This window comes from Sinohyriopsis cumingii, chromosome 8, assembly GCF_028554795.1.
Source record: "Sinohyriopsis cumingii isolate HCF-2022 chromosome 8, ASM2855479v2, whole genome shotgun sequence".
Classification (NCBI taxonomy): domain Eukaryota; kingdom Metazoa; phylum Mollusca; class Bivalvia; order Unionida; family Unionidae; genus Sinohyriopsis; species Sinohyriopsis cumingii.
Window position 1 is genome coordinate 121276594 of NC_142968.1, and position 24965 is coordinate 121301558.

General features: G+C 35.0%; 1 protein-coding gene across 2 annotated transcripts in view; it reads right to left on the reverse strand.

Moving 5' to 3' along the window:
* LOC149794534 (uncharacterized) overlaps window positions 1-24965 on the reverse strand; it is a 62321-nt gene that overhangs the window by 20639 nt on the left and 16717 nt on the right. The gene's annotated exons all lie outside the window — the stretch shown is intronic.

The following is a 24965-nucleotide window of genomic DNA, read 5'->3' on the forward strand; positions in this document are numbered from 1 at the left end:
TTGTTATACAATCACTATGCTTAGAGTGGAGAACTTTCGAGTCACAGGTAGAACAGGAAGATATGAAAATATTTTCTATGAAGTAAGATTGTGCCAGATTTGTAATGTTAAGATCGAAAATGAATTCCATTTTATTACTGTGTGTCTGCTATATGGAGAATTACGACGAAAGTATTTCCGCAACATTGTATAAAGAAATCCATCTTTAGAAAAATGAAGGTCTTTTATACAAAATAAATGATACTAAAAGCGTTCTGATTATTAATTTAATATTGCTTACTCTAAAAGCCTTAAAGATTAGAGAAGTCGTTCTATCAACTCCTGCTGCACGGACACTAGATCAGGGGTCTCAAACTCAAACCACCCTGAGGATTGCATGAGAGCTTTTCGATGTCCCAAGGGCCGCACCACCTTTGCCATCTCTCATGACTCCTTGTGACACCAATCATTTTTCGGGACAGGCCGCGTGTTTGAGTTCCATGCACTATGTCATTATCACAAAATGTCTATTTGCTCCATACAGGTGTTAGGGTTCTCTTTAATCTGTATTGTGTGATTACTGTGTAATATATACATTTTTTCTTCACCCAAATAGAAACAATATATAATGATGATCACTTGCATGTGTGATATTTTCAGTGGACACGATGTGATTTTGTTTTGTTTTTTTCTGTTTCATTCTCAAACACATTTTTGTAAAGCATGATGTATGGATATGCATCATAGACCAGTGAACTGTATTACAAGCACTTCTTCTTCGTCTTCTTCTTCTTCTTCTTCTTCTTCTTCTTCTTATTATTATTATTATTATTATTATCATTATTATTATTATCAGCGTGATTAATTTTTGATACATAACCTGTAACTTAGCGTAATTAACATTTGACACTAGTCCTGTAACATAGATGATTAAGATTTTATACATAATCTCTACCATAGTGTAATTAAAATTTTATAAAAGCCCTGTAATAGCGTAATTACAATGTGTTACATAGTCTGCAACCTATAGTAATTATCTTGTGATACAGAGTCTTTAACGTAGCGTAATTAACATTTAATAATAGCTTTGTAGCATAGCGTGACTACTATTTGATTTAACCTGAAACATTGCGTAATTAACATTTGATACTAGCCATGTAACATACCAAGTCTGCTACCTATCGTAATTATCTTGTGATATAGAGTCTTTAACATATCGTAATTAACATCTGATATATAGTCCGTAACATTGAGTAATTAACATCTGATATATAATCCTAACATATCGTAATTAGCATCTGATATATAGTCCGTAACACTGAGTAATTAACATTTGATATACAGTCCGTAACATTGAGTAATTAGCATCCGGTATATAGTCTGTAGCACAGCATAATTAAAATCGGATACATAGTTTGTAACATAGTGTAATTAACATTTCATACATTCCATGTAAACACGGTTGAATAGAGAGACGTCAGGACTGGCTTGCACATAGACGGAGCAACATAAATGCCAACGGAGAAAATGATGAAAGACGAATTCACCTTTAATACTACATTTATCGGAGAGAGAAAGAAACAAACCATATAACAAATAGATTCCAATGGGCAGACAAACGATAGACTGCAGACTGACAGACATACCGATTATAGCCGATAGATCTGTCGATAAATAGACAAAGAGATAGATAGATAGATAGACTGACTGACTGACTGACACACAGACTGACTGAATGACTGACAGACAGACAGACAGACATGACAGACAGACAGATAGATAGATAGATAGATAGATAGATAGATAGATAGATAGATAGATAGATAGATATTTTATGGCTTTAACACCACAAAATGGAACCAGGATCTCACTTTTCTGATGTAAATGCTTGGGTCATCTTTCGAAGCAACCAAATACAACTAGGAGATTGCATATAATCGCCTTTACCTAGGCGTTTTGAATATTGTTCTCAAATTTTTTCTCAGTGTTGTATAACTACACTTGACAGTTATTATAACAACCATGAGCAATGCAAATTGAAAGGCGTCTAATGCGGAAAGATAGAAAATACTGAGTCATGTCGGAAAACCTGTATTTCTCTTAATAATTTGATAGACTTCACAGCGGAGGGTATACTTAGATCTACCAACGAGATTCACTTGAGAGCTATTATATGCGTCAATGTTAGGTATTACCGGTCTAAAATAAAATCCGGTTATACCTTGAACGAAGTGTGTATCGTGGTCATATATATATAAATTCTGATAAATATTGTTTTGGTTTTCTAAAGTTAAAAACTAAAACAGCTTCTTGCTGGAGAAAGTTCTAAACCTTTTACACATCTACTTAGCACATTTCATTGATTTTAATTAGCGCAGAAGAAAGACTTCTCACTAATTATAACTAATTCGATAATGCACTGAGTGGGATCAATAAATGTAGAAGTAAAATTTGTGTTCTTTTTTAGAAAATTTCAAAGATTAAAAAAAATGTTTAACAGAGAGACTTTGTAAACATTTGCCAATATAGGATAGAGTCCATTTCCGATGTTAACCTAAAAATTGACACTGATTGCCTTTACTGTCGAGATAGACGCATTTATAACGCGAGAAATAAATTTATTATGGATCGTTGTATACAAGTATCGACATTAAATTGATCATTTATGTTCTTCGCAAATGTCGTAACATAATTGATGACATTGCTATAGGTCTCCTTTTCGCCCCAAATCAGATAATCTCGCTAGCATCTGTTTTCGGATGCGTCTGATGATCGCTTTAAACATATTCCATTATCACGATATGATACAATAGTAATTTGAACAACTTATATTAGCTCTCTCCTTACATAATACAAGTATTAAAACATGATGTTAAACCCATCAATAACAGCAAAAACATCGTTTCCACACTGATGACGATTTGTGGTCTGGTATAACCTTGCTTAGTTAAACAAAACTAGTCAACAGATAATACGTCGGCATGTTCCTGATTACAAGGGGACATAATAATGTCAGACCTACCGGGACATTAGGCTTCGGAATATCTTGGTCTATGCTATTTACAGCTGAGCAAGCATTATTCCGAAGATGAAATGGTTGAACCACCGTCCTGAAATATGTACAGTGTATGACTGAGTGCACTGAAGACAGCAAAACCATTTAGATCTTGCCTCCGTGAGGAAATAATACACAGAAAACATATACAGTTTAAAGTACATGCCTCCAAATATATAAATGCCTCTGGCTATGTCAGTATGCTACGTTAATTTATTTCTGTTCTACGTGGCAGAGAGACTGAAAACTTCTTTATTTATTTATTTGACACCAGTTGTTATCACTCATTCGTTATTGCATAATGTTTTAATGAAAGAATGAATTTAATGTGCTAAATGTGTGTCGTCCCCGACAAGACAGACAGAAAATGTGTGCCATCCCCGGCAAGAGATACCCAAAATGTGTGTCATCCCCGGCAAAACAAATCCAAAATGTATCTCGTCACTGGAGAGATACCCAAAATGTGTGTCTTCCCCCGACAGAACAAACCCAGAATGTGTGTCGTCCCCAGCAAGAAAGACCCAAAATGTGAGTCGATCCCAACAAGATAGGCCCAACATGTGTATCGTCTCGGGCAAAATAAACCCAAAATGTGTATAGTTCAGGTAAGTCAGACCCACACTGTGTATTGTCCAGGCAAGTCAGACCTAAAATGTGTATCGTTCAGACAAGCCAGTCCCAAACTGTGTATCATCCAGGCAAGTCAGACCCAAACTGTGTATCGTCCAGGCGAGTCAGACCCAAAATGTGTATCGTATAGGCAAGCCAGACCCAAACTGTGTATCGTCCAGGCAAGACAGACCCAAACTGTGTATCGTCCAGGCAACTCAGACCCAAACTGTGTATCGTCCAGGCAAATCAGACCCAAACTGTGTATCGTCCAGACAAGTCAGACCGAAAATGTGTATCGTTCAGGGAAACCAATCCCAAACTGTGTATCGTCCAGGCAAGTCAGACCCAAACTGTGTATCGTCCAGGCAAATTAGACACAAAATGTGTATCGTATAGGCAAGTCAGACCCAAAATGTGTATCGTTCAGGCAGGCCAGTCCCAAACTGTGTATCGTCCAGGCAAGTCAAACCCAAACTGTGTATCGTCCAGTCGAGTCAGACCCAAAATGTGTGTTCTCCCAGGCAAGACAGACCCAAAATGTGTGTCGTCCACGGAAAGATACACTCCTAATGTGTGTCGTCCGCGGAAAGATACACCCCAAATGTATGTCTTTCGCGGAAAGATACACCCAAACTTTGTGTCGTCCGCTGTAAAACAGACGTACAGTAAGTGTCAACCCGGGAAAGACAGACCCAAAATGTGTGTGACAGACTCCCGTTTCTCACATCCGATATAAAAATAGGCACACCTTGAAATTTTCCAAGCGGAACGCTCATGTGTTAAATCCTTTCCTATCATATCTTATATGTATGCGTGAAACATTTTGCTCATGTTAGAACGCCGCGTGAAATGCACCTATTTCAAATGAGTGTACTCAGTGACATTATAGATAAGGTCATTATTCCTACGAAGTCGAGAACACCTGCAAGGAGTCTGTGGTTTAAATTATTGATAGGCAATCTTTAAAAAGTACAATGTCTGGTTTATCAACATAAATCTTTGTTTACAAACTAAACCTATTGTGGTCTATCTAAAGACGTTAAACGCTTAGAAAATACTCAGATTTTCTATAGCTACTCCAATGCCAATCACCCGACATCTTTTATCACCTATACCTTTCTGAACAGGCAAAAGTGATATTTAGTCCACAGACTTATTGTTATAGCTTTGAAAGCTGCTTGTGGGGATTTGGAGGGATCGTTAATTATTTTAACAAAACTGCCAAGCATAACAAATTTAAAAGACGGTTCTAACTTTCCTACAAAATCAGCATCTGTCCCCTTGGTGCGGCATTGAAAAAAAAAAACACGTTTCAAGCAGATGTAGATAAAACAAATGTCTTGGCTTACATGGTTTTCATCACAATGAAGCTCGCATCAAGGACATGTCTATACTGATAAGCATATCTTTGATCATGATTATTCAGAAATTTAAAGTTATTGAGTTTGTTATACCATGATATATTTCATAGGTTTTACCGTGGAAACTGAATTAGTACCGTGAATCCTGTAGGTCATGATTAGTCATTTCATCACCTTTTAGTCGGAAATTTGATGCTTTAGGGTGCAAGGGACAGTTTGTATGTACACATTTAGAGCTGTATGCACCAGCCTAATATAAAGATAAAAAATATTTAAAAAAATACACAAGTGAGGTCAAAAAGATCCATAATTTTGGATAGCCATATTAAAATAAATCAGGAGAATAATTAATTACTGTACTGATAGTTCAATGGAAGCTCAAACGTTGTACTGGATTTTTCATGTCTGAAGGTCTTTTTGACACCAAGTGATGCTCACAGTGCAAACACAAATACTTTTTCTAGGTGATAATTCTGAAAATTCTGAAAAACATCTTCTACAAATCAGCTCGATGCAGTTCAAAATGTTGTCATCCATGCAGTTTTTGAGACATCGTACTTGCCATTGAACCCACGCGTATACTACTATCGGTGACTAGCGACTATTTGTGTTACACCAGAGGTGGGCAAACTTTCCAGTGCAAGTGCCGCATACACAAATTTACATCTTGTCGCTGGCCGCATAGTTCATTAAGTAAAATAATTAATATTTTCAAATACAAAAGGTTTTTCTAAATAACATCTAATTAATTTTCGGTTGTTAATATGTTGTTAATATTTGAAAACTTAAACTTAAACTTCAAAAGAAGCACATTTATTTGATAAACAGAGTAACATAAACAGAGTCAGTGCGAATGATAACTTGTTCCTAGGCAGCATGAAAACCCTTGACGGGCCGCATGAAAGCCCTTGGCGGGCCGCATGCGGCCCGCGGGCCGTAGTTTGCCCACCCCTGTGTTACACGGTGTACATCTGTGAATTAACGATGGGAAGTGTACATGCCTCACATCAATTTCAAGAGCAACACATGTCCGAAACTCTCAATTCAAAATATATCCACGTCTTTAATTATGGAACAATACTATCTGAAAAGCCACACGATAGCCTTAAGTTAACAAATTTGACAGGTGCCAATTTTCAAAACTGTCTCGTACCACCTCACTTAAATGTTATTTTGTACAACACTACGATTGGTACTTTAGAAAAGAACCAAGACAGGATGCAAGCAGGGCAAAAAATCTACGTCCCTGGAAGTTATAAATTGCGGGAAATTTTAGCTGCCATAATTGACTGAACTGTCGATTCATGGTAATTTATTTCATAAACGCGTATTTTGAAGAGTTTTCATACAAAATTACCAAAGTCAGCAGGTTCTCAGAGTATAATCGCTGTTAAATATTTGTCCCAAGCGCTGGTAATAACTTCAAACACCTCAACTGATCATTGGTTGAGGTGTGTGAAGAAATTACACTTCATACAATTTCCCAACAAAGATAATTGAATAGCCTATAATCTGTTGTCTTTGGTACCACCATCATTTACTTAAAAGGTTTGATGTGTACAGAATTTAAAGCAAAACATACTTCAAATCGAAGCGAAAATCCATAATGGCGTCTTAAATTGCATGGAATGCGTTACATCCGTGACTTAGTTTGCACGTGGTGGCAAAATTAACGATGTAACAAAATTGTAACTGAAGTTAAATCATTATTTGCATATGAAATGGTGGCACTGTTTTATATTCCAAAACATGTTCTAGAAAGTTTTATAATCACATGAAGAAAAGTATGATAGAGGCAGAAGTAAAAGGAAAAATGTAGTTACTAAATGAAAAGGTAACTATTATTTACATAGCCTTTGAAGTGTATACATATTCCATAATGAACGCCTAGCTACGCAGCTGTTTGTATCATTTTTATAAGTCGGCCAGCCCAACATAAATAATTTGATGTAAAAATTGTATTGGTCTATCTTTTTAATCTCATGCCCGAACGCACTTCAATGACGGCTTCCGTAATTTACAAGATTTTTCATTTAATGTAATTTATATTTTTGATTCGGAAATATAACGTCTATTAAACTAAATTTATTGGATTCACCGTCTGACCGATACATTTGTTGAATTTGGTCACTTCTCTTGTTATGGGTGTGGGTCGGAAACACTTTCTCAATAACTAGTTTAGTTGGGTTGAACCGGCTTCAAAGCATTTTGCCTACAATATTTTTTTATATTTTTATGTATGTCTGCTTCTCAACGGTAACCAATAGAACGCAGATTGCATTTTTCTTTTTAGAAATTTTTATAGTCATATTTGTATGATAGATGATACAAACAACGTATCAACGTTAATATTTACATGGCATATATATTCAAACCAAAACCACTGTATGATTATGTTTTGGTATGTCAGAAACATGATCAATAATACCTGGTTTAGTTGGGTTGCGCCTCGCTTTGTATTTTTCATTCAATGTCTTTGGTAATTACAATTCCGCAAGGTAACATCCTTTTGACACAAAAATCCTGATCTATTGTCTTTCATTATTGATGTATAATTATTTTTCCTGATCAACAACAATGGGCATGAAAATGTATAATTTCAGTAATCATTGTAGAAAAGTTACAAAAATCTAATACTAAAGAATTTTGTAATTTAAAAACGCACTATCTTCTTTTGAATTGTTTATTATGGTGCTTTTTTATAAAAACTTTTTATCTATGAATATAAAATAAAAAATAAAGTCTATATTCTAAATTCTAATAATTATGAAATGGAACGTCAACAGATTCACTGTTTTGGATACAATTAGACATATTTGAAATGTTATAATTCTAGATTGTTTATAATCTTCATTGATAAATTTATAATAGTTGATCGATTATACGTATTGAAAGGGAAGTAAAAATATTCTCTCTCTCTCTCTCTCTCTCTCTCTCTCTCTCTCTCTCTCTCTCTATATATATATATATATATATATATATATATATATATATATATATATATATATATATATATATATATATATATATATATATAAGAACTTCAAACGACCGAAACAGCTTCCGTTGGTTGGTATAGTCTTCCTTTCTAAATTAACGTAACTTATCAGCTTACTAGATGATGCGCTACGCATGATCAGCAATTAGCATTCAGCGAAGAAAGCTAAAGGAAATACAGTTCTTTCCCACCCTTATACATGAGCTATTTTATATCTATAGGTACTCTGTTCAATCAATATAGTATGAGACGGGTACAGTATTCATTTATTATATTAAATCTTCTCGTGGTAATTTAAGATAAACAGTCTAACGTAGGTATCATTCTTCTACGTACAGAATAACAACAGCCCAAAAGCACGATCCGACAAAAATCATATCTAATAAAGAGGATTGCCTGGGTCACCCGGTCCGTTCTGGCATTCACTGCCACGCAATGGAAGACCAACTCAAAACTCAGGGGGCAGAAAATGAAGTGAATCGCATACAAGGCCCACCAAATTTAGTGATGACAGACGAAGCTATTAGCGTTACCGAAAGCAAAAAGAATTATTATTAAAAAGCAAAGTATGTCGAATCAAACATCTGTCATAGAGAAAAGTACCAGGGAGAATGTTATAACATAAATTTGTTTTTAATTAGTGAGCCCAAGGTAATATTTTGATATTACATTTACTATATCGTCATATTCTCCATGAATGCAACACATGTTCATTAGCTTTAATGAAAATATGCCCAATTGACTGGGAGGGCAGCAGTGTTCTTGAGTATGCATTTTCCCAGACTGATACTTGTAACTTACATGATGCAAATGCAATCTGCGAAGGCCGTGAATTAGGAAATCCTACCAATGTGATCACATTTTGGTTTTATTTACACACACACACACACACACACACACACACCGGAATTCGACCAGGACACTCAGCCGGCACCATTCAAAACTAGCTTTCGACGTATGATACCGAAGAATAAACGACTTCCTGGTTAATGCAACCATGGAACATTTTTCGTTCAATGTGTACATCTGCTTTTCCCCTCTTGTCTCCTAGGATAGGGTTTTCAAAACAAATTGTACATCATAGAGCTTGAGAAAATAAACAGCAAATCAATTTATTAGTACATTTTAAGGAAAGTGTGTACCGATGATAAATTAGGAATTTATGGCATTCGGAAAGCCAAAAAAAAAAAAAAAAAAAAAAAAGATAGGATTGGCAGATTGCAGATACATGAACCGAGCATTGGAGAACTGCGTCGTCCATCCATCAATCCATTCATCCCTACAACCTACATCTATTCATTCATGTATAAAACAGCCAAGTACTCAGTGCGAGTATTTATGTTGGCTAACGCCCTTAAACAGCCAATGTGAAAAGTGTCAAGTGAGTTGTTACGTTATTCACTGACATTTATGACTGCGACTATGAGCAACAGTGAGAAAATGTCAGTGACAATTTGCAGTGTGTTATTTATTGTACGAGGGAGGACACTGTGTTATAAAAAAGAAAACAAAAATCTATTTACATAGATAACATTGATATAATGGAATTTAGTCTGAACACCGAATTACTTGGGACCAAATAGTCTTTAAACATGTCTGCCATAATCAACTTTACTTTAAACAATGGACGTTCAAACATTGTTTATTTCGAAGATAGCAGGAAAGGTAGAAGTGTTTTTGTATTAATTCAAAATAAACAGATTTCGAATTATAATTCATGCACTACAGAAATAAATAAATTTATAATTTAAATATTTTTCATACATTTGGTGAATGTTGCAAGCATGAATATGAAAGGTTGTTGAAATGTTATTGCGTATCTTGCACAGTCCATAAAACAGCATACAGTTTAAAGATCAAATTGAACATGATAATACCATTTATCACAGATCGTACATATTAAAGTGAATCTCATAGAGATGTTATATATTGGAAAAGAAATTCTTATAAATTTTAAGCAAGTAGTGAATTGTTCCTCTAAAGGTGGGTGATAGATAGACCACAGTCCCTAAGTCGACTTGTTGTCATCACCATTAATATACACATTCAGTTCCGAAACTGATCTATTACCTCGTGAGTAGGTCTTGTAAGCGTCTGGAAGATAAGTCATGCACGACTTTACACATTACTCTACTCTACTGTAGATAATCTGTTCAGAAATGCTTTTAAAATTTAGCTGAATGGACATATGGACGGCATGAAAACGTAAATGAGAGTTTAAAATTATGCTTACGTTGCAAGTTTGTACGTATAAAATTATCTGTATAATACTTTAGCAATCCTTATAAAAGATTAGAACAGTAAATAAAATGTGGAACAATGAGAGTGTTAGACAATCTTTTCCAAGTGTGAGGTTGGATGAAAGAAGAAACACATTTAGGAATCCCAGTAGATCTCTTTGATTTGCCAATTGCATTCCGTAATTATAGTTTTAAAGTTAAGTGCTTATCTAAAGTAAAACCTAAGCAGCCACATATCTTGATACCGTCTCGTAGTCACCAGTTATCAATTACTGATACTATCTCATAGTTATCCGTTCTTGATACTTTCTCATAGTCACAGTAATCCCTTATTTATATTGTCTCATAGTCACAGTTATCCGTTACTGATATTGTCTCATATTCATAGTTATCCGTTACTGTTATCCGTTTCTGATATTGTCTCATAGTCACAGTTACCCGTTACTGATATTGTCTCATAGTCACAGTTACCCATTACTGATATTGTCTCATGTTCACAGTTATCCGTTACTGATATTGTCTCATATTCACAGTTATCCGTTACTGATATTGTCTCATAGTCACAGTTACCCATTACTGATATTGTCTCATAGTCACAGTTACCCATTACTGATATTGTCTCATATTCACAGTTATCCGTTACTGATATTGTCTCATAGTCACAGTTATCCGTTACTGATATTGTCTCATATTCAGAGTTACCGGCTGCTGATACTGTCGTATAAGCAGTTAACAGCTGTTGATACTGTATATCCTAGTCACAGTTGTCCGTTATTGACATTGTTCCAGAGCCTAGTTATCCACTATTGATACTGTCTCATAGTCACAGTTGTCCGTTATTGATATTGTCTCATAGTCGCAGTTATCTGTTGTTGATATCGTCTTATAGTTAGTTATCATCTGTTGATACTGTTTCGTAGTTGAATTTAAGAGACCTGTTAGTGTCAGCAAGTTTTGTTTTCTATAACACAGGATTACATAATTTATTTGCTAATAATTAATTTAGTGTAATTTAACCGATCGTAGACAGTAGTAACTTCAGTCTGCGTATCGAATTTTTGGGGTCAACATGGTTGTCAACAAACAGTGGTATCGTCCGCGTACATATTTGCTTTGGCTTCTTGAAAAGACATGAGTAGATCATTTGCATAAATGGAAAACAAATTAGGTCCCTGGGTGGATCTTTACAGAACACCTGTATATATCTGAGTCAGAAACGTTTCCGTTACTTACATCAAATTGCTTTCTTTTGATACATATTCGCAAACTACAGCAATTCAGCATCATTAACGCCAAAATATTCTCATTTTTTATGATTCGTCATACAAAATTACGCAAACATTGGAAGAAATGTATTACATTACTCTCGCAATGCAAATAGATAACATATATATATATATATATATATATATATATATATATATATATATATATATATATATATATATATATATACGAGTAAAACTGTAATACAACTACGTACATGTTGAAGAAAGCTAAATCAGATTTGTTTCCCTTGCTGATACAGTGGTATACTTATTCTTGCTAATACAGAAGTATAATTATCCTTGATGATACAGTGAAATATAATCCCTTGCTAATGCAGTAGCATTGTTACCATTCTGTTACATGAATTTAATTGCTCTTGTTGATACAGTGGTATAATTACCATTGTTAATACAGTGGTATAATTGCCATTATGATACAATGATTCAATTGCCATTATGATACAATGATTCAATTGCCCTTGATGCTACAATGATTTAATTGCCCTTGATGATACAGTAGTATAATTACACTTGTTAATACAGTGGCATAATCACACTTGCTAATACAGTAGTATAAATGGCCTAGCTGATATAGTGGTATAATTGCGATTCTGATACGGTGATTTAATTGCCATTGCTGGTACAGTTGTAGTATAATTACCCTTGCTGATACAGTGGTATGATTGGTATCATTACCTTTGCTAATAAAGGAGATAATTGCCCTAGATGATACAAAGGTATAATTGCCATTCTGTTACGGTGATTTTATAATTGCCATTCTGCTACAGTGATTGATTGCCCTTGCTGATACAGCGGTATAATTACCCTTGCTGATACAGTTGCATAATTGAATACACTGTCAGCCATTATAAGTAATTCGTGGCTGTTAAGCAAATGTATAATATTTTCAAAGAAACTAGTAGTGTGCGGACATTGAAAAACCTATTTTTAAGCGTAAATTCAAAGAACTATTATTGTGAATAAATTCCGAGACCTGTTAATATGTGTAAATTAAATGTACAAATAATGCTCGTGACAATTTACTCTTGTAGATACTATCTGGTCTGTCGCAAACGGTTCCTGGTTTCGAAACTATATCAACATCACGTTCCCAAACTTTTTTTTATTTTCCTATCCTCATGTTCTTGCTTGTTCTCCACAAAAAATTGTTTGGGCATCGTGTCATCGAATTACAACAACCACAGTCAGCATAAATGTCATTCCGAGATTTGTAGTCTATATCGTACAGTCCATATTGTACAGACACTTTAGGTACGCAAAAATTAATTGAGACCCCCCTCTCTATCTTAACCCGAAAAGGTACGAAATAACAACGATCTGAATGTGATATTCAGTAATAACCAATCTAAAGCTGCATCAATGTCCGTTAGCAACACAAGCCTAGCGTGTGAATAAAGGCAGTGCGAGATCTACTTTTTGGAAATATGTCTCAGTACCATAACGACGACAAATGCATGGGCCGAAGCTGCAATCGCTGATAATAGTAAATAATACCGATGGGAGAAAGATAGACATCCGGGAATTATATGTACTGCTGTTTGGATCAGCAGAGTTATCAAATGACCTAAACACTCGCATCTTTGAAATCTTCCAGCCTTGTATTAAAGATACTAAAGATTTCAGTAATAATCTAAAACAAATGGCTTACTGGCATTAACTCTCTCCTGTACCCGCCACGGAACCCCTTTATAAGCCACCCCCCATTCTTCCCCTTCCCTTTTATATTAGTTGTTACACGCTTACGTTGTATTACCATTTCAATCACAATGTAAAGTTTGATGTTCATTTGCATTAATGTACTGTATTTCTTATATATTCATTAGTATATATACACGTACCGTTACTCCTTGCCACTTTTAATGTACCTACTTGTGTATTTGGGTGAAGGTTGTTGCTAAGTTGTGTGAGGGCTGTTGCTATATTGTGAGCACTTGTAGCCCGATCAATACATGTGCTATAATTATGGTAATAAAATATGTTTAAAACCAAACCATCCGAATATTTCTAGCTGGCATGTTTACAACTGACATGTTTACGACTGTTGTTGTAAGGTTCAAACAATTTAAAACAATCATTGCACTCGAGGAAATGTGATACAAACAACAGCGAATAATTTTGTTAACAATTTACATTCCATAAAACTGTGGCACGAGTATTAAAATTATATAGTTTTTAGGGTAAACCTGTCCTGAAGTGACTATCGTTAATTTGAAATTTCATTCCAGTATAATTTAATCGGAACTACGTCACGCGGTCATGTGACCGACCATTCATGCGATGCAAAACAAGCGTTACAAAATTAAAATAATCAGCATGGAATTGAAAATTATTTTCATTTGTTGAGGGCAGTCACTAAATACTGTAGTTAGCTTATGGATATGCTGCTTAAAGTTTTCGTTTAGAAACTGAATAAAGCGCATTAATTCATAAATTGCAAGATAACAGATCAGTACCACTGCTATCAAAGTCATCGACCTAATTCCAACCAGAGTGGTAGCATGCAGTTTAATGCACCAGTAAATATATCATATTGGTCTCCGCTAAGATAGGATGTTTACTGGTTCATGAAATTTCGTATTCATCTCAGTAAAGGTCTTTATATCTAACTATCATAAAACTGTACATCAAAGCACAGTAGGTCAGACGTTCATATATTAAGGAGGAAAATATTCACCGTGCCATTATACTGAACAGTGTTGCACAACAGTGGTAAATAACATAAAAGCTTCCATTTAGAAATAATTTGTTGGACTTTAGAAATCATGGAGTTTTGCGTCCTAAAAGGTTATTGATGCAGATCCAGATTATAATGTACTAAATCCTTATTGTTAATCCTCCTTAGCCTTAATACCCTAAAATTATCACGTTCCACTTTCTACACAAGCATAAACTTGCTGAAAGATTTTATATCTTTTGACTTGAAACTTAAAAGTGCTGAGTAAGCACATTTTATGTTTCTGTTAAGATCGATGCGTAAAACAATTGCGGCGTGAATTTTTGCCATTCTGTGTGTCTAATGATGTACTAATTATATCCAGCCTGGCATAAACAAAGACTTTAAACAAATCACATCGTTATGCCACTTTTCAATGTGAATAGTGAGTTATGGGAAAATAAAGTGAATATGATTAAAGGAAGTTTCAGAATAATAGCTTTCAAAATATGGATATTTGTATGCTTCGTTAAACCTAACCAATTAACGGGTTTTGTATGGGTTAGAAACTAAAGTACGTAGAAGTTAAGCTCCATTAAATAATATTCAACATGTCTATAATTTCAGTATTATAGCGCAATTATTCTGCAGAAGAAAATCTCCCTGTGCCATTTGGTAAGTCTAAATCGAAAAAAAAAAAAGAACTTGAAACTGGCGAAAAAGTAGATTGTTCCAGCGCAAATATATATCAATTACTCTGTATCCAATGCTTCCACAGTTTGACATCTGTCTGTCTCTCTGAAAGGCGGAAACGTTGCGCTACATTGCGCATGCACGCACGCACACAAAACGAAGATGCAGGAAAGAGTTTTATAACATTCACACCTGGTTCAAAGGCAAGACGAGCCGAGACAAGACAATGTGAGAGGAGACGAGACTAGGCGAGACGAGACAAGACAAGACCTAATTACACCCAGATTGTAAAGGTTACAGCATGAGGCAGAGCCATTTTAAGGAGTCTGGGGGCCCTAGGCACAAACCCTAACCTTAAAGTTAACCCGATTTCCGCCTCAATCTCTCAATCTCGGATAAAGAGTATTGCATTGCATTTCCATGTGCATGTGTGTCGTTTTGTTAAATTTATTAATATAGTACTAAACTGCTAACACAGCTAACACAGCAAAATGAGAATGCCTGCTACGAGCGTAAAACAAATAAAAGATTAGTTAAACATACGCTAAAGTTTTTATTGTTAATTAAATTGAAAGCGAGATTGTTTTATTGTAATGAGTAAATGTTTGCTTACTTTGATATACACTGTCAGGACATTTTCTTTCGTGTTTTGCTCTCAGCAAAGTCTCTGATAATATCATCGAAATTCAAAGACTCCAACACATCTGATTTTATGCTCATGACAGACAGGCAGTTTAGTCTTTCTTGTATCATACGGCTGCAAAGCTAGTTCTTGATTAATTTAAGTTTTGAGAAAGAACGTTCACCGGTACAGTTTGTCACCATCATTGACATGAACATTCTTATTGCAATATCAACCTTTGGAAACGTTGATTCCAGATTGTCGTTCTTGATCATGGCATAAATTACTGACATAGATGGCACTGATGTTTTTGCACATGACACTGACATATAGTGTTTCAGGTGTACACATTGTGAAATTAGTTTGCGTTGGTCAAGATCTTGAGGATAGAACTTTGCAAGCTTTTAACTGTATTCTATTATTTGTTCAACACTGAAATGGTCCAGTTAGATTAAGAATGCAAATCTGCTGCTGATTTCTTCATAAGCTTCTCCACGTTTGTTTAGTTCAGTAATCAACGAGTCAATCATGGGCAAGTAAGTTTGAATTCTAAATTTTGTGCTCGCATCCAGAACAGTGTAAATTGCAGGACCTTCCAGAAATGTAATTCGCATATTTCTTTTAGTCACTCGTCTTTGACTGTCATAGTACTCTGCGTTGTGAGCTTGTGTTTTGGCTCTGCGTTCATATTCTTCAAAATAATTATTGTCTCTAAGTGCATCAGCATAAAGCTTCAGTGAATGAATCAGATTGACAGCGATTGATAAATCCATGTCTGCTTTTTGTAGAGTCTTGCTTGTTTCGTTGAAGCGTCCAAGGATATCATTCCAGAGAATGGTAAGGAATGCAATGATGATTGTGCTTTCTGACCTTGAAAAAAAGACGATACTTTTGTATGTTTGGCCAACCTTTCCAGTTCTGCTGCTTTTTTCTTTCTCTTTGAAGCACCACTCATATAATTTCCACTCATTCTTGGTGGGTTGTCTAATGGTTTGTTTAATACATCGTAGTTAGTGAAAACTGACAAAATGGCAAAACGGTGATAACTGACAATTACAATCTGAATCTGCATAAAAGTCTTGTGTCTACAGGTACTGTCAGTCATTATATCCAGACATACATAGGAGTCTGCCGAAAGATGCAATTTAACTTTCGGCCAAAACCTAGACTATACCGAAAGCAACAATTTGTTCACTTTCTGCACCGATACCGAAACCGACACCGAAATTTTGTTTTTGGGCCGCCGCGGGGCCCCCTGCTGCGCGGGGCCCTCGGCACGTGCTTCGCGTGCCTATGCCTTAAAACGGCTCTGATATGAGGTATATAAGAAAAAGCACGTGAATAGATATAGCATGTGATGATATTACATAATACTTAACAGGGTTTACAATATATGTAAAACAATATAAATGCTTGCAAATATTTTAAGAGTCATACGTTATCAGTATTCATTAACTGAATATATTTATGAACGTTAGTTCTGAAAATGTAAAAGTGAGGTGTACATATTCGTCTTTCATCGTGGAAATAAAAATAAGTACAAGATAGAAGATTTTGATATTCATCCCCTATTTCTTTCTTTATTGGGAACATTATTCCACCTACCAGTTTCAACAGGAAACCTATGATTTGCAGTTTTAAACTTAATTCAGTTTTTATGATATTTTTTGTGGGATAATGAGAATTTGGTCTTTTTCTAAATCCAAACTAGTTTTAAATAACCTGTAAATTTAGACCTTTAAATGACGGAATGACATTAGCTGATTAAGCTTGTCTGTATCGATCATTTAGTCGATGTTCTACCAAATTTGTTAACCACTTAACTGATAAAGAAAAACTGATAACCAAAAACGTCCCTTTGTCTTATACCTTTTACATCTGATATACCCCCCTTCAACAATTAATTGTTTACACAGACTCACGATTTTATATAATTATAAATACTTACTATAACATTAAAACATTTTCCTATGATGCCTACCCATGTCTATCGAATACAATTTATGCCATAATCCAACTCGACATACATTGTCAGAGGCACTTATGAAATCAATAAACGTGCAAAAATGTCTGATTTTGCATTTTCAAATAAATTCAATAAGGCAATACAAAAGAAAAAAATATTGTCTATTGTGCAATAGCCATTCCTGAATCCAGCTTTAATTTCATATGATAACTTATCATCGTCAAGGAATTTAGACAATCGTAAGTTTAGCATTGATGTAAAACTTTACCAAGGTAATAAGTCTATAATTTGAGATATCAGTTTTGTCACCTTTGTTTTTATAAATTGGCAAAATAACACCTTTAATCCAATTTTCTGGTACATTGCCAGTATTCAAGATTATATTATAGTTTTACATACACATTTAACATTACGGCAACTGAGCTTATTATATATCCATTTAACGTATTATCGACTGAACCGGTTTTATTATCTTTTAAATTGGTAACAACTTTCAATATTTCTTCAAATGTATTTGGTCATTCAAACAAGAATTATCGACAACATCCGCCTCTTAAACCTTGTCTGGGATTGCACGATCGTCACTATCAGTTTTCACTAACTTTATTTCTTTAAAATTTTCTAAAAATTCTTGTACTACTCTGAACCGGTTTTTTCTTGCCGACATTATTTATTATATTCTGATAGAACTTTGGATCTTTCGACTGTAAAGTGCTTAATTTCCTTTGCAATGAACCGCTCCGGTGGCCTAGTGGTTAGAGCGTCCACCTCGGATGCGGGAGGTCGTGGGTTCGATCCCCGACCGAGTCATACCAAAGACTTACAAAAACGGTACTAACAGCTGCCTCACTTGGCGCTTAGCATTGAGGTTAGTGTTAGGACTGGTCAACCTGGTGTAAGGATAATGTGACATGTTAAATGTCTGCGGCATGATGCCCCATTGCTAGACAAACTATTAACTGCCACACTGCAGACATCGTTGCGATATGACTGATTTTTTTAAAAGCTACGTTAAAAATCCAAGTCACACACACACACACACACACACACACACACACACACACACGCCCTTTGCAATGATTTTTAAAACGAGAGTAATGTTTTGGATGATTTTCTCAGTGTCCACTGGCAGTTAGCATGTTAGCTTTACTCGCTGCATTTTTTTCTAAGTTCGTGGACGTTCCTAACAAATGATAGTGTTTTCTGGCTTTCATATACGCACTGCCAAGCCATGACTTAGAGTCAGTCTTATTCCTGCGTGCATCTGAATTATATCCTTTATGAGCAAAGTGTTAGTTTAGCAGAGCTTATACAAAATTATTAATATCACTGATGATTCTATTTACATCGTCCGTCATTACATTATTTTTATTGTAGAATTCCTGCAAGTCAATATAATTCAGATGGTGAATATTTATATTCACCAGGAATTAATTTTTTTCTTCTCGAATCCTACAATCTTTTAGGTCTATTTTCTAATATAGAGTTTTCTGTGACAGAACCATCAAGTACATGTAGCTGTTAAATTTGAAATTGGTATAAAAATGAAAATAAAGCACAGCAAATATCTGAAAGCAAAGGATTAAAGACGATCACTTCAAAATTTTGTAACAGTTGGAGCCACCCAAAGTCGTTGGTAGATAATCAATTAGGATGTTGTCACCATACGTGCATTTTCGAACTCCTTTGTCTACACCCGACCTCCTGTTACAAATATAAATGTTGTTATTTCTACCCAAAAAAAATAAAATCAATAAATGGATACCATACCTATTTCTACTTTCGTCTTGTTAGTATCGGACCTTTATATGTCTGGACGCTGAGTTAGCCCCCTCTACGTAATAATTGCGCCGTTGTCGAGACTGGGTATTTCAGCATGGTTTGTATTAAGAGTGTTATTAAAAATATCCGATAAGTTGGCAATTCAGGCGTTAAATTCACTAACAAGAAAAACATAACTAGAACTGTTAGAAACGTGTAGCATATAATTTTTTGTCTCGTTCAATGCTTCATCAGAGCTATAGTCCAAACCTATGGGTGTATATGTGATCCAACAATACCAGGACCGCTACCAGTTATTTCATTATTTTTAATTTTGATCCATAGGGTATATTCTGATTCAGATTATACATCCAACTAGCCAGAGAGAGAGAGAGAGAGAGAGAGAGAGAGAGAGAGAGAGAGAGAGAGAGAGAGAGGAGAGAGAGAGAGAGACAGAGAGAGAGAGAGAGAGATAGAGAGAGAGAATCCATAATAAGAACTGCTATTCCCGCGAAATGCTGGAGACATCTACATTTGCTATTTATAATTATATTATTACCATTAACATTAATTTCACCCATGTCTTTAAGCTTAGTTTTTTCACCAGTTGTAACAAAATCATAAGAATAAATAAATTCTGAAAATTCAGGTAATAGGAGCTCTTGTCTTAAGACGTATACATTTACAAAAGCGAACTCCATACATCTAGGTTGTGCAGGATCATTTTGTAAAGGTTCTTGTTTCTGATAACTACTTCCTTGACAACGTTAAGCGTCTACTTGGTCCAATTCTGGGTCAACATTGGCTAATACTTTACAACGGTTCAAAACATGGAAAAGTATGTGTTAGTCTATGGGAGGCTATTGCTTTCCACTGAGTTTCAAAGGTCAAATACTTCATAGAGAAATTCAGGCCCACACAAGTGACTTCAGACCACTTAAAATGAAACAATCATCAGCGTTAGCTACAACAAGGTCAATGATGGGAAAATTGCAAAAATAACGTAATTTCTCCAGCTCACTTACACATTAATAAACTGATTTATCTTATTTGCAGTGAAACCTAACCTGATTACTACCTAGGAACGTTCAAGCCTGGTGTGCTCTAATAACCGAATTTATTACTGTTTTCTCGTAATCCACTGAGATCAATCTGCAAATTACTATCAATATCGCTGCTGCTACTGTTACTACTACTAATATTACTACTATTAGGACAGAAATTTTTAGTACAAGTAACAAGATTGAAATTTTCTCTAAATGGTATTAAAAGTAAGTTGATAAATTATATTGAAAGTAAATTTCTATTAAAATATATTGAGATTGAATCCATTTATTTCGGTATTGCAATTATATACTATTTAATACAGATTGCGCTCTTATGATCAAGTACGAACTGTCTATACATACATTTCCCTTGTATCCTAAAGTCGGCACACAAAGAAAAAAAATATATGTAAGCACCGCATTGCGGAAACCTAGAAAAATCATAAGCTATTACTAATCGCGCTGACGTTGTAGAATTATCTGTCTAATGATATACATAGATCCAGACGATAGCCTGTAAGAGACTACGAAGCTTCACTTGAGGTTCTGGCCATGGCAAAGAGCTAGGAGCGCGCCATATTTGGCGTTGTCTTCAGAAACTGGTATAAAAACCCCAGCCGCGGGTCGACACCAGTTTTGCTGGCCAGAAGCTCAAATAGACTTTTGTCTTTACAGGTAGGATTATGATCTATGTATAATTTTGCATAGTATAAGAATTTTTAGTGTTAAGATGTTAACCTAACATCAGTATGTTTAAACATTAGATTATTTAAATATTTTCTTGCTATTCCTTAATATAATGTATCGGAAAGTTTAATTGTTTGAAGAACTTATATTTACTTATAACTATATTATTGATTTTAGTAAAAGCAACGTTCGCTACCAACTTCATACTCAGTAATAGTTAATTTAGAAATAAAATACTCTTTATATAATAGAGTTTAATATGTCGACTTTTTAGAATAAATTCAGTAAAATATATTTCAATTACGGTATTAGTCTGAAATATTGAATTTTAGATTCTTTTGCTATCGTGAATTTATTCGATATTTAATTATCTGTATTACATTCTAAACGGCAGATATTATACAAGTATGATGTTGGTAAGTGAAAGAATATCGTAGTTTTATATGTATTTCTTATATTCGAAAATTGAGCTTGTTGTAGTTTGATATTGAAATGTAAGTTTACATGTTGAGTATTTCAATAAAGTTTTGCTGGCCAGAAGCTCAAATAGACTTTTGTCTTTACAGCTCGATCCCGAGTACCTTCAATTCCCCAAGAATGTAGTCACGTCTTCATCATCGAGTGACTTGAACTTCCTTCCTTTCTTCTCTCTCTCTCTCTCTCTCTCTCTCTCTCTCTCTCTCTCTCTCTCTCTCGGAATTGAGAAACGGATTAACTTAGAATTTACGAAGCAAAACTCTTCGTAAAACTACTACTATTTCTATGTGTCCCATTGAATACCTAAAACAACCTTTCCCGAAATATAATTCCTAATTCGATTATGTACAGTCATTATTTGGTTTGATTCCTAGTTAACAATAATGTTGTGTTTGATTTGAATTTCAATAGTGCAATGAGTTACATTTTGTGTTTTCTAGCATTTAATCATTCTCTTTTCAAAAACATATAATGCATGTTAAGATTCCTATACCCTACTTTTCATCAAAATCAAAAATGACAGTGATGCCTTAAATTTCGATTTATTAAACGATAAAAAAGTTTATTTCTTCAAGAAATAATATACCCTGGTCACAATAAATACTATACCGTGTCATATAAGGCATAGAATGTTATATTCATTTTAAAACGAAGTCTGTGCGTAAGAGCCCGAACTAAAATTTATTTTAAAATTAAATCTATACACTGCATTAAGAGCCAAAACACTAAATCATACCGCCGACATTCCACATTTAATTTGTTCGCTTCATAAGAGAGAACAAACGCCCTGAAAAAAAATATGACTTAGTACAGTGACGGTACAAATGTAATTGATGGTAACTAAACCGGTTTAGAAAAGATGTAATAGAGGTAAGCTATGCTTGTGAGACCGCCAACACAGGGCTTTTCAAGAAAGCAAGTAACGTTATAACCTTAGGAAATATTACAATGGCCAGTGTTATAAAGGAAACAGTTGATGTTTGTGTTGTGTTGGGATTTTACGCCATTTCTAAGAACAAGATAGGCTATGTATGTATAACTGATGGTAGGAAAACCCCGGGAATAGCCCAGTAAGTTCTAAACTCACCCATGGGAAGCTACTGGCAGCTGTCTGACATATTCACATTGGACAAGCCCGAGACTCGAACCCACGAAGACAGAGGTGAGATTCTGTCTACGTGGGTTCTAGTCTCAGGCTCGGCTAACGTGGGTCCGTGAGAAAGCCTGTTTACTCGGACTTTATCCAGTTTTGCATTAATGGCGGTAATGGATCATATAGATCAACGAAATTATATGAGCAAGAGAGATAATAAAGTCGAGTCTGGAACTAAGACGTTGCCATCATACACAGGGTACACTATGTCACAATGAGTTTGAACGTTATTATTATTGACTGAATTAATGATTGACGAATCAGAGTAAAACATTCCTAATCACGATCCTCCGCTATTCAATCAATAGGCACATTTAGTTTGACTGTTTTTGCCTATTTAACGTCAATGGTGATTCCTAATAAACGCTATGGGAATGCCCTTTGATTTGCCATAGTGTTATTGTACACCTATATTTTCTGCAAGTCTAGATTCATGCAAAGGTGCAAACTTTTGTATATATTTTCGCATTACATTCCGTCGTGGTTAGCGTGACACGTAACCATGAATATTGATGTTTGGTCTAGGCTCGCTATAAATTGGTAGCTTGCTATGGTTCAACTCTATTGTTTGGAGAAAAAAAACTGAATTTTAATTATGATCGCTTGGATAAAGGTTCCACAGATATGTTAACGTAGGGTCAAGTGGAGGAAATAACACAGTAGAGACAAGCCAGAAACAAAATTTGGGAAATCTTGGGACATTTGAAATAGGTGTCATCAAATGGTACTTTCCTGAATATTTACTAATGAAGGCGGACAAAAGAGAATTATTCTGACTTCAATGGGAGTGTTAAAATGTTTGCGGTTATAGAAAGTTAATCCTGATTGGCTAAACTACATAAGAGGGTATTTTCCCCAGACAAAATTCGATGTTTTAAGTAATTTGCATTGCAGAATTCGGCAGTCCCAGTTTTTATTTGGAAAAGAAAGATGCTCCGAGATTAATAAAGAATACGTTTCTCGTTAGACTGTCCAAGGGGCAGGTCCGGAAAATACGAGGGACACGAAAAGAGAGATTCGGCTTCATATATAAGGAAGCGAGTCTCGGAAAAGCACAAGGTGTTTTCTCAATCACATACTATACGTTTAATGAAGTAGGCTTGCAATTATTTGTTGAATTTATTTGTTTCAAATTCATACTTTAATGTTCCTTGAGTTCAGAAGTTATTCGTGCATTTTTTGTCTCTAATGGTATACGATTCATGTATTGTAAGAATGACATATACCAATTCAAAGGTATGAATGTGTTCGGATGTATTGGTTTGCATGTAATATAAATCATGTATTGTAGGAATTTCATGCATTAGTCTAATACGAATTGTGAGAATTAATTTATCTGTCTTACCGGATATGTTTCCACTACGCAAAAAATTGTTGTTTTTTCTATGTGTATGTCAATGCATCGCTAGTTAGCAAGTAATTTGTTGAGATGTAAAGTTCATTAATTAATTTGTGTAAATAAGTTGTGATTTCTCTTAAGCGAGGTAAATGTGCGTGTATCGACAAACACCGTTCAGCTTATGATCTATAGCATACAGTAGGACGCAATAGATATCAAAGAGGTATAGATATGTCATGGTCGAAGTTAAGAATTTGAGTAGCCGCTAAAGAAACATTAATTTATGTTCACATGATTGTTGCGAACTGACCATATCAGTAGTCTATTGGTTTACGATAAGATGATATCTGACAAAAACAAGAGTGAGAATATTGTTAGGTGCCAGGAAAACCCTATATGTCAAACATTTTATTTATTCGAAAGAAAATATCCGTGCGCACCATGTTGCGAAAATCTGCAACCTTGTTACGGTTGAGGTGCCGAAAAGGCTGGGCAGAGAGAGAGAGAGAGAGAGAGAGAGAGAGAGAGAGAGAGAGAGAACGAGAGACGCTGACCTATCACCAACAGTGATAAGGACAGTACCGAAAGCAGCCAGGTTATACTGACATGTCGGTAATTTAAGCTCTATCATTCCCTCGATTATATGATGAAATTTTGTTTTCGGTATAACATAACGACTATTGCATTTCGCATCAATTTTGTAATTCCATATCTGAGAGAAAGCGTATGATTCGAATGTCATGCCCACCTTCATTTTGTTTATGTACTTGATTAAACTGCTATATTTTACATACGGGGGCTCGTGTTGTTCTAATATATATCTTTGCTCAGATCTCTCTTCTTCCATCCATTAATTTCGCATTTTTATTTTATTGTTTGCTCGATCAGGGCAATAAAACCATGGTCGATCATTTCCTTGATAACGATAACCAAAGCACCATACGGAGTGGGGACCATATCCCACCTCTAGCGGTTCATGACTGTGTCTATGTTATATGTAGTTTTTATTCATGACTAAAAATTGTAATTATCAT